Raw genomic sequence first — 9,522 nt, 5'->3', positions numbered from 1 at the left:
AATTTCAGGAAGAAAGTTGCCAAGTTTCATGGTACAAAAATGAAGTATTTGCCTTTGAATGAAACACATTTTTGACATCTCTCCAGTATATAAACATCATCTCTGGATTATCTCCTTTCCACCAGTCTCTTCTTGGGCAGGAAAAGTCATAGAGCCTCAGCCCGCACCACACATCTGAGCATTCCTCTTGAGAAAGAAAGAGTCATGGGTTCAGTTCCTATCACAGGGATCCTTAGGAAGTAGGCAGGGCTTTTTTGCCTGACTTTATACTTCAGCACCTCTCACTGACTGACCAGCTGACCAGAATGCTTCTTGCTCCCCAGCTTCTCATAGGGCTCTAGATCTTACCTCCTCCTCTGTCTTCAACATTTACTCTTTCTTTACCCACTGAACTAGTTTTCTGTTCCTACATAACAAATTACCACAAACTTAGAAGCTTAAGACAGCATAAATTTATTATCCCACGTGGGTCTGGGCATAGGTATGGGATAGCTGCTCAGGGTCTCACCAGGCTGGAATCAAGGTGTTAGCCAAGGTTACAATCTCACTTGAGGCTTAGGGTTTTCTTCCAAGCTCACTGCTTGTTCAATTCATTTCCAGCTCCTAGAGGCCACATGCTGTTCCTAGCCATGTGGTTCTCTCCACAACATGGCAGATTGCTTCCTCAAGGTCAACAGGAGAGCCTCTTTTCTGCTTTGAATCACTCTGACTTCTGGGAAGACCTGTACCCTTTTAAAAAGGTCACCTGCTTAGTTTAGGCCCAAGATAATCATCCTTTTAATTAATTTAAAGTCAACTGATTAGGGACCTTGATTACATTTATAAAACCCCTTTTACCATATAGGGTGATATAATCGCAGGTGTGAAATTATATCTTCACAAATCCTACTCACTCTCATGGGGATAGGATTCTACAGAGGGCTGGAATCTTGGGGACCTGAATTCCACCTACTATAGAATTATAGTAGAATTAGAATTCCACCTACTATATCTACCCCCTCATGGCAGTCTATGGGGCTCAGTCTTCCATTTAACAGTTTGGCAGAATAGGTGCCAAGTAAGTCCTCTCATCATTCCTGAGCCTTTCTCTTGATGTAGCTTCCTGGCTCTTCTCTCTGGGTCTCCACCCCCAGATCTTCTCCCATTGCCCCCTCCCCAGTATACCTGATGAATTAATGCAAGTGTCCCCTCCTTTGTGACCCTCTTCCCTTATTTATTCCCCACCCTCTTCCACCAAGCAAAATTAGGAGCTCTCTGTGCTCCCTAACACCCTGTATAAGCCTCTGGGACAGTAGTATTCTGCTTTACTGTCACCTTGGCATATCTGTCTCTCCTTTTGGCTCTTAAGTCTCTTTAGGGAAGGGATCTATCATGTCCATTTCTATCATCTCAGAGCAAACGTGCAGTAAAAGGCACATACTAGGTGCTTAGTAAAGGTTGGAGAAAGAATGGAAAGCCTAACAACAGTCCAGCAGAAAGTATGTGGAGACTCAGGGGACATTGTCAGCTGGCTCAGAGCATGGGGGTATGAAGACAACAGTGGAGGGCAGTGAGCAGCACCTAGTGCTTCATGTGTCAAGTTCATAGTGTCTGACTGTGGTTTTGAGACAATCCAAAGCATATGACTATGTTATCCATTCATCCCCGCTTGCTGAATTTTTCTTAGACATATAATATAGGCCATGACCTTACAGTTCTTTTCTCAGGAATCTTCCAAAATCCAAAATTTTCCTGTAATGCACTGAAGAGTTGATACTCACAGGTGATGTCCTACATTGAAAGGAAGAAAAGCAGTCATTTGGAGTAGTAAACTTTTTTTTTTTTTAAAGATTTTATTTATTTGACAGAGAGAGCACAAGCAAGGGGAATAGCAGAGGGAGAGAGAAAAATAGGCTCTCTGCGGAGCAGGGAACGCAATGCAGGGCTCCATCCCAGGATCCCGGGATCATGACCTGAGCCGAAGGCAGATGCTTAACCCACTGAGCCACCCAGGCACCCCATAAACTATCGATTTTGAATTGCAACCCTAGAGCTCACCTTATAGAGTTTCTGTGCATTTATCTTCTTAAAAAATAAATTTTAGGGGCACCTGGATGGCTCAGTTGTTTAAGCGGGTCATGGGTCGTGAGATGGAGCCCCACCTGGGGCTCCATGCTCAGCAGGGAGTCTGCTTGATGATTCTCTCCCACTACCCCTCCCCCAAATTTCGTGCTCTCTCTCCAAAATAAATAATCTTTACAAATAAATTCTAAAAACCTGAATATTATGCTGAGAATTTTCTCTTAAAAGACACAGAGGCAATGCCATGTCACTGAGAATTTCACAGCTTATGATTATCTTATAAGACTTTCTGAGAGAGATAACTCTAATCATCTCCAATCTACCTTTCTTTCTTTAAAAAATACAAATTAAACTATGGAACTAATATTTGGAAAATGTGGAAAATGTTAAGATAAACATTCTCCATAATCTCACCACCCCCTGAAAACCACTATTAACATGATTTGGTTTGGAAAAAAATAGGAAGAGAGTTTTACTCCTGGAAAGGACGGCTGTCTCCATTCAATACTCTGTAGCAAACATTAGCCTTAGTGATACTGGGTGGAGGAGAAGCACAAGTCATGTAAAGGTGATTTTATTTGGTAAGATTTACTTCCTGGCTAGCACCTAAACGGAGATGAATAGGGAGAAAGCAGTGGTTTCCATAAACCCCTAAGACAAGGAATGCACTATGCAAATCCAGCACCAGGGAGAGCGCCAAGTGGGAACTTCAACTCAACATTTATGGAGCCTTTCCATATGTCTTCCAACCGAGAAAAACAGCAAAAATGTTAATTTTTTAAATCATTAAGTAAATACAATGTCAATATTTAATTTAAGCAAAGTTGCCTTTAGAGCACACTTAAGGTTTCTAATAATTTCTGTCCCCCATCCTATATTTTTTCCCCCTGGCATTGTATTTCTGGACTTTTCTGCTGCAGAGCTCAAAGGTACTAAAAGCACTATCTACCACCACTATTACCATCACCTCTCCCACCCCATCTTTTCATTTGAACACCTCCTGCAATGCTGCACCCTGCCTTTCCTTTGCACTTGCTGCTTTGCAGGATCCATGCACTCCCTGTGACCCTGGGCCCTACCTATCTACTTGGAGCCTGGGATCTTCAGGATCCTAGGGGACATTTCCTTTTACTGAACTACTAACAACTTGAAGTTGAATTTGTCATCATGTCTCTCTTCAACTTGGACTCTCTCTCCCCTCTTGCTGCTTCCTGCCATCTAACCAACTCCATTTGTCAGTCTTTTAGGAGAGCCCTCTCTTCAGTCACTGGCCATTCCCTGTGCACACACAACCTGCTGGTTTTCACCTCTTTATCTTTGTTCAGACTGTTTCTACCACCAGGGAAGCAGAGGTTTCAAAACCTGCACTGACACTTCAGAAATTCTAACAAAATCTATTTACATCTATACTTGGCACCTCCAAGCACTCATGTGTTTAGGGTGGGCTATGTGTCTATGTTGTTTATGTTCTTGACTTATTAGTCCTGACATTAATGATTACAACTTATTTAAGGGATACTCTATGCCAGGACATCTTTTTAAAAAAGACATAGGCAGAAAGAGAACAAAAGTAGCTCAGAATACTAAAGGGCTATGATTGGAGGGGTATCAAGAAATAGCTCTCCCAATCCTCCAAATTCTTTCCATGCCCAGCCTGTCATGCCTAAATCCTCTAATAAGAGTACATGTCATTGGGGACTCAAGGTTTTCACCCTCACCTCCTTCAGCACTCCCCCAACCCCATCCCATCCAACCCCTACTGTTGAGTGCAAAGACTTCTGGGAGCAGCAACATTCTAAGCTGTTAACAGCTAAAGCCTTCACAGAGGATTCTGTCCCATAGTGACAGTTGGCTGAAGACAGTGAACGAGAGAGGTCTTTCAGGAATGAATTGGTAGTGAGAATGGAAGGGGAAAGGAAATAACTAGCTTTATGAAGAGGTAGACCCTAGGTCCAGGCTCCTTCTAGCCTCCTGACAGAGTGTGTCTTGCCAGGTTTAAAGCCTCACTCCTTCCTCAGCCATTCCTGCATGCCTCCAAGAGGGGCCACTGGGCTCATCACTGCAGGGGACCCAGAGATGAATCAGACATGGATCCTGCCCTCGAGGAGCTTACTGTCTAGTGGTAGAAAGTGCCAAGTACCATAGCACTGGCAATTCCAAGTGCCATGGGGCTTCAGAAGAGAGAAAGATGCAGGCTGGTCATCAAGGAAGGCCTGCCAGAAGAGGTTGCATTTGAGCTGGACTTAGGAAAGTGACAGGGAACTTTCCACAGGCAGAGATTGGAGGTGGTGATGGACACCTTTAGTGCAAGACTGTGGTCTGTAGGGGGGTAGGTAGCTGAAGAAAGGTGAGAAAAAGCCCAAGGAAACTCTGGGTGTTTTCTCCAGTAAGAGGACACCAGGAATGACACTTTGCCTGCTTTAACATTTTGCCCAATGTTGCCCAGATGAAAATAGGCCATTATTTATTTATAGGGAGTAATGGCTAAAAGTTGAGAACTCAGGGCTGGAATGACAAGTGCTCTCTGAGGGTGATTAGGTTGACCCTCAGCCCCATTATTCTATGAGTCTGTGTTTGGAGGGAGCATCAGTGATACCCTCCTGGGCCTAGGCAAGGTCTCTCAGTGAATGCCCTCAAGCAAGTAATGATGCTTCACAGTAGAATGTGAGAGGGGACCCCAAAGAGTGACTATGATCAGGACTGTCCACTTGAATTTGCAAGAGTATCAGGTTGAGGTTTAGTTCATGTCTACCAGCAGAAACAGTATGGGCACATGTTTTGAAGAGTCTGTAGGCAGAAATGAGAAAGAGGAGGACTGGAGTTGACATGGGTGGGGAGGAGTTGGTAATAAATTGCTTGATGAGAACAAAAAAGTGGTCAAGAAGGGGCAACTGAATGATACTATAAAAATAAAAGGGGAAACTTATTTAAGAAGTCCACACTTTAAATATTTAATCCAGTTCTTCTTTTTCCCTTTGTTGCTGTTTTAGAATTGTAGCTATACCATTTTGTAGAGAATACAGAGGGATCTTGTGAAAATTTTTCTTTGGCAGAGGAATCATTACCCAAATATTACTCCTTTAAAAATGTTTGTACAACTTTCAAGAACCATTTGGTGGCATCATACCCTTTGGACTTTTGTTTTTAAGCCCAGATATAACCAGTATTTCCCCAGGATTCTAGTCATTTCCAGAGAGTTAAATTTAGTCAGCAGTAACCCTAGCCTTGGAAAGATAAAGCAACCCAATGATACTTGATGGAAGAGAAGTTGGCAGATAAATCAGGTATAGTCAACCAAAGGATGAAGAGCCCAAGACTCAGGCCTGAGAGAGTAGTAGCATGCCTTGGATGGGGGCATAAAAAAAAAGGAAGGAAGGCATAGTGGGTCAGCCAGAGAAGGGTCAGCATGCAGACCTATGGCTCCTGATCCTAAGAATCCTCTGGAGGGAGGATTCCATTCTCTGCTTGACCTTTTATACACCTGGCTGGGTGGTGGTGGTGGTGGGGAACCCCTGACCTTAGAGGTGTAGCCCTGCCATCCAGAATGAAGTGAATCCTGCTTCTAAGAGGCTTCTAAACCGAGGATCTAAAAGGCTAAATTGACCTAATTTGGAAAGGAAGCTTTGTGCCCTCTAAGTTTTATGCTTAATGTCTGCCATTGTTGGTCAAGAACTATCATAGAATAGTGCAAATAATCTCAGTATCATCAGAGACGGAGAGGCAAATGACGGGGCAACATGGTCAACTCAACTACTTGGATTCAGATTGGCAATTTTCCCAGTGTGCGAAATTGCCTTTGGGGATTTTCCCACATAAATTTTTTCAGCCTCTAAACTCAGTCTTTCTAGCCTTTGCCTCCTGTAAGTTACCTTAAAAGTCCAGCTTTTCTATAGCCATTCCCTTACTGTGGCAGGTCACTTTGGATCTGATTTCTCTTCTGACAGCTTCTCCACCCCCTGGTCTGATTGAATTATCTCACCTAGGAAGGTGGTTTCCTTTCTTAGCTTTTTGTTCACTTCTCTTTGCCTCTTTCTCCTTCCTGCTGTTTCTCTAATCATACTTTGCTGGCCTTCAGTCCTACTGGTGTCCAATTTGTCCCCTACTATTGTTTTCTGTTTATGGGGGTGATGATTTTCTTAAGGGAAATGTTCTTGTTGTTATACTTTTAAACAAAAAAACAATAGTTGCACTAACAGGGAACTTCAATTGCTTGATACACTAAAAAGGCACTGAAGATGGATGTAATCTGGGGAAAATGCTCTTCCTTGTAGGAGGGAAAAGCAGCAGGAGCTGGTTCCCAGTGCAGGGCTAGAGGAGGAGCTGGTGGTGGTCTGCAAGTGGCACCAGAGGTCCAGAGCTTCAAGCCTCATAGCTATGGTGGGAGCAGGCTCTTTAGGGTTTTATTCTTGAAAGTCTCTATTGGCAGAGTGAAATTGACTCCTTAATGCTGTCAACACGTGACTCAAACCTCTTTCTAGTGCACCTGATCATTTGCTCCAGAGATGATTTCCTATGAAAAGAGCTAAAAAGCACCACAGTGATTTCTAGAGGGTCTTATAGCTCTCAAAGATAAGCTAATAGGCTGTTTGCAGCCCTTCTGGTTAGTTGTGGTTTGGGGTACAAGCATAGAACACTCAGTAACTTATGTAGAAAAATGTTGGAAGACTCCAAAAAAACCTAGACAGGGAGTCAGCTGAGTTCAGATGATGGAGTTTCCTTTTAAGGACTCCTTAGGGGCTACTTCTCTCTCAAAATCCTCTGAATTTCTACGAAGAAATGGGTCTAAAGAGTTTTACTCAAACTGGGCTCAGGACCCTTAGGTGGGCTGACTGACAAACTGGAAGAGCATCTTTGTGGTGGTGTGGTCCCTCTTGCCTCATCAGCTGCTCTTCCACCCTTGCTGCTGCTCAGATTGGCTCTGCATTCTATTGCCTCCACACAGAAGCAGCTGCATAACCGAAGGCCCTCCTATCTCTACTTTTGTCCAATGAAATTCTACCTCTCCTCTGGCCCAGCTCAAATGTCACCTCCTCTGTAGAACCTTCCATGAGTGTCCCGTTGGAAGTCAACATTTCCTTCTCTGGGCTCAACAACCATTTGGGCAGTCCCCTAGACTCTAAAACCTGGACCGCATGTTAGCAAAGGTCTTTTCTCCCTCCACTAGGCTGTAAACTATCAATGAAAGGAAGATTATTGAGCCTAACATCATGATAAAGCCAGAAAGGGGGGACTTATTTTTTTCAGCCATTAAATTCCTACAAAGGGACTTCTCCTTGTTCTCTCTCTCTGTGGGGAAGTGCCTAAAAGAGCTCCTCATGGCCTTGTCTTTGCAAAGGCACAGTCAGGTCTGCAGAAGAAGGATTTGAGCAGCTGTGGCAAGGCAACCCTGACCACATGGCCCATCTTTTTCATTCTCCAGCTGACCTGATCAAAGGCCACTTTGGGAATAGCTCTGTCCTAAGAGCCACCAAGAGCTGAGGGGGCAGGAGTGGGGGAGGAAAGACAAATGTCAAAATTCTTGGATGATCCTGTGTAGCAACTGGCCAACTGGGGGATGAGAATGGGTGACAAAGCCTTTCACCTTTAGGGTCAGTAGCATGCTGGGCTGCAGGGCCAGGAGGCCAAACATCTGTCAGCTGGGCAGCAGCTACTACGAATGAATCGCCTTTGTCTTGTTGGGGCAGGGATGCGTGTGTGTTTATTTGCTCAACAGAAAACCATGTAAACCAGGGATCAAAAGGAAGCCCTGGTGATGGCAAGAAGCCCAATTGCCATCAGACAGCAGATGCCACCAACAATGGAAAGGAATACATGGGAGGCTCAGGAGGAAGGGTCCTCTATTTTGGCAGAGGCCCCTTGCCTCTCTATGAAACCTTCTGAGGCAGAACACTGAGGGATCAGAAAGTGCCTTTGCTGGCTCCAAGAAACCTAAAGGGATGGAGTTTGCCAATAGGGGCCTGGCCCAGCCACCTTTTCCTAGCTTCCCACTAGCCATGTGAGCAAGCTCACATTTGCAGTCAGCTCAAGACTTGTTTTCTAATTTAGGAAAAATAGTAGTCCATTATCCTAGGGATGATTCTTTGCCCCCAGCCCAGTTCCTTTTTCTCACTTTCGCAGCAACAGCTAAAGTGGGATAATGATCGTTAGGAAGTTGAGCAATTTCTGAGTCAACATACTAGCAAAGCTAAGAGTTACTGAGTAAGCAAGGATTCAGGGTTTTAGAAGCAAATGATGCACAAGATAGGCATGGAAGGAAATGTTCTGGACCACTGTTCAATAAAGGAATCCCTTGAATTTCACCATAGAAATGGCAGAGCTGGAAGAGTCCTTAGAAACCATCTATTCCATTTTTCCCCTCCCTAGGCAACTGCTTCCTTTCTATAGATGAGAAAGTAAAGTGGATGGTAGTCAGGGATGAGACACACAGTGCCAGGAGCTGAGCTAGAGTGAGAAGCCACGTCTTCCTGATTCCCACCTGATCTTTCCACAAAGAGAGAATGTTTCTGGATTCCTTTATGTTAATTTCAATGATACATATCAACTTTTAAAAACACAGGCTCATAACACATCTCCAAGTAAACACCTTATCATAGCATGCACCATGAAGTAGTTATATCATTACTTTTAATCATCACCCAGGGCCATAAATGGTAGTGAGGGGCGTCTGGGTGGCTCAGTTGGTTAAGCGACTGCCTTCGGCTCAGGTCATGATCCTGGAGTCCCGGGATCGAGTCCCGTGTCGGGCTCCCTGCTCAGCAGGGAGTCTGCTTCTCCCTCTGACCCTCTTCCCTCTCGTGCTCTCTATCTCTCATTCTCTCTCTCTCAAATAAATAAAATCTTTAAAAAAAAAATAAATGGTAGTGAGATGTCAATGTGTTTTGTCAATATAACAATTGAAACAGTAATTTCTTACACTTAATTTTTCATGGCATAGGCTCCATAAGTTTGAATTATTCTACAAGTTCTAAAAATGATAAATAAGCCAAAAATACAAAGTAACTTAAATGTCATTAGGGCATTAAATCTCACCTTATAGCCAATGGACAGATAACCTTATACCACCAGCTGGGGCATAACCCAAATTAGTAAGGGAGGACCATTTGATTCTGTGCTAACCCAAACAGTAGCTGCATCCCAGCTGCTGGGTCCTCCCTGTCTCTTACTGCAATTCTCCTCTCCAACTCCTGCTTTGCTCTCTGAGGTCAGGTCTATGACTAGAGGCAAGGAGCTGGGTTTAGAAGATCCTTTCTCCGCCTCGAAATCATTCTTCAAGGCCCAGCTCAAATGTCTTCTCTGTGAAGCTTTCCTGGGTCCTCCCCACATTCCTCAGCGTGATCCAAATCATCCTCTGTTCTCATGTTCCCACCGTACCCTGTCCACCACGTCCCTTACAGTCACAGCATAAGGTGACTCTGCCAGGTCTCCACCAGCCTTAGAGGGGTTCTTGTTTGTAATTCCTGA

The 9,522-nt window shown here is 44.2% G+C and overlaps 1 long non-coding RNA gene across 1 annotated transcript; it reads right to left on the bottom strand.

Moving 5' to 3' along the window:
• Positions 1–441: 441 nt before the first annotated feature.
• Positions 442–3,834, bottom strand: LOC113910203. Its single transcript, XR_003515963.1, has 3 exons — positions 3,780–3,834; positions 1,693–1,770; positions 442–729 (listed from the first exon to the last, which is right to left on the bottom strand). It is a non-coding gene; the product is annotated as an uncharacterized LOC113910203 (long non-coding RNA).
• Positions 3,835–9,522: the final 5,688 nt, after the last annotated feature.

The sequence above is a fragment of the Zalophus californianus genome, chromosome 6 (genome assembly GCF_009762305.2).
Source record: "Zalophus californianus isolate mZalCal1 chromosome 6, mZalCal1.pri.v2, whole genome shotgun sequence".
In the NCBI taxonomy this organism is placed as follows: Eukaryota; Metazoa; Chordata; class Mammalia; order Carnivora; family Otariidae; genus Zalophus; species Zalophus californianus.
Note: the sequence above shows the minus strand (reverse complement) of the source record. Positions and strands in the feature narration are given on the sequence as shown.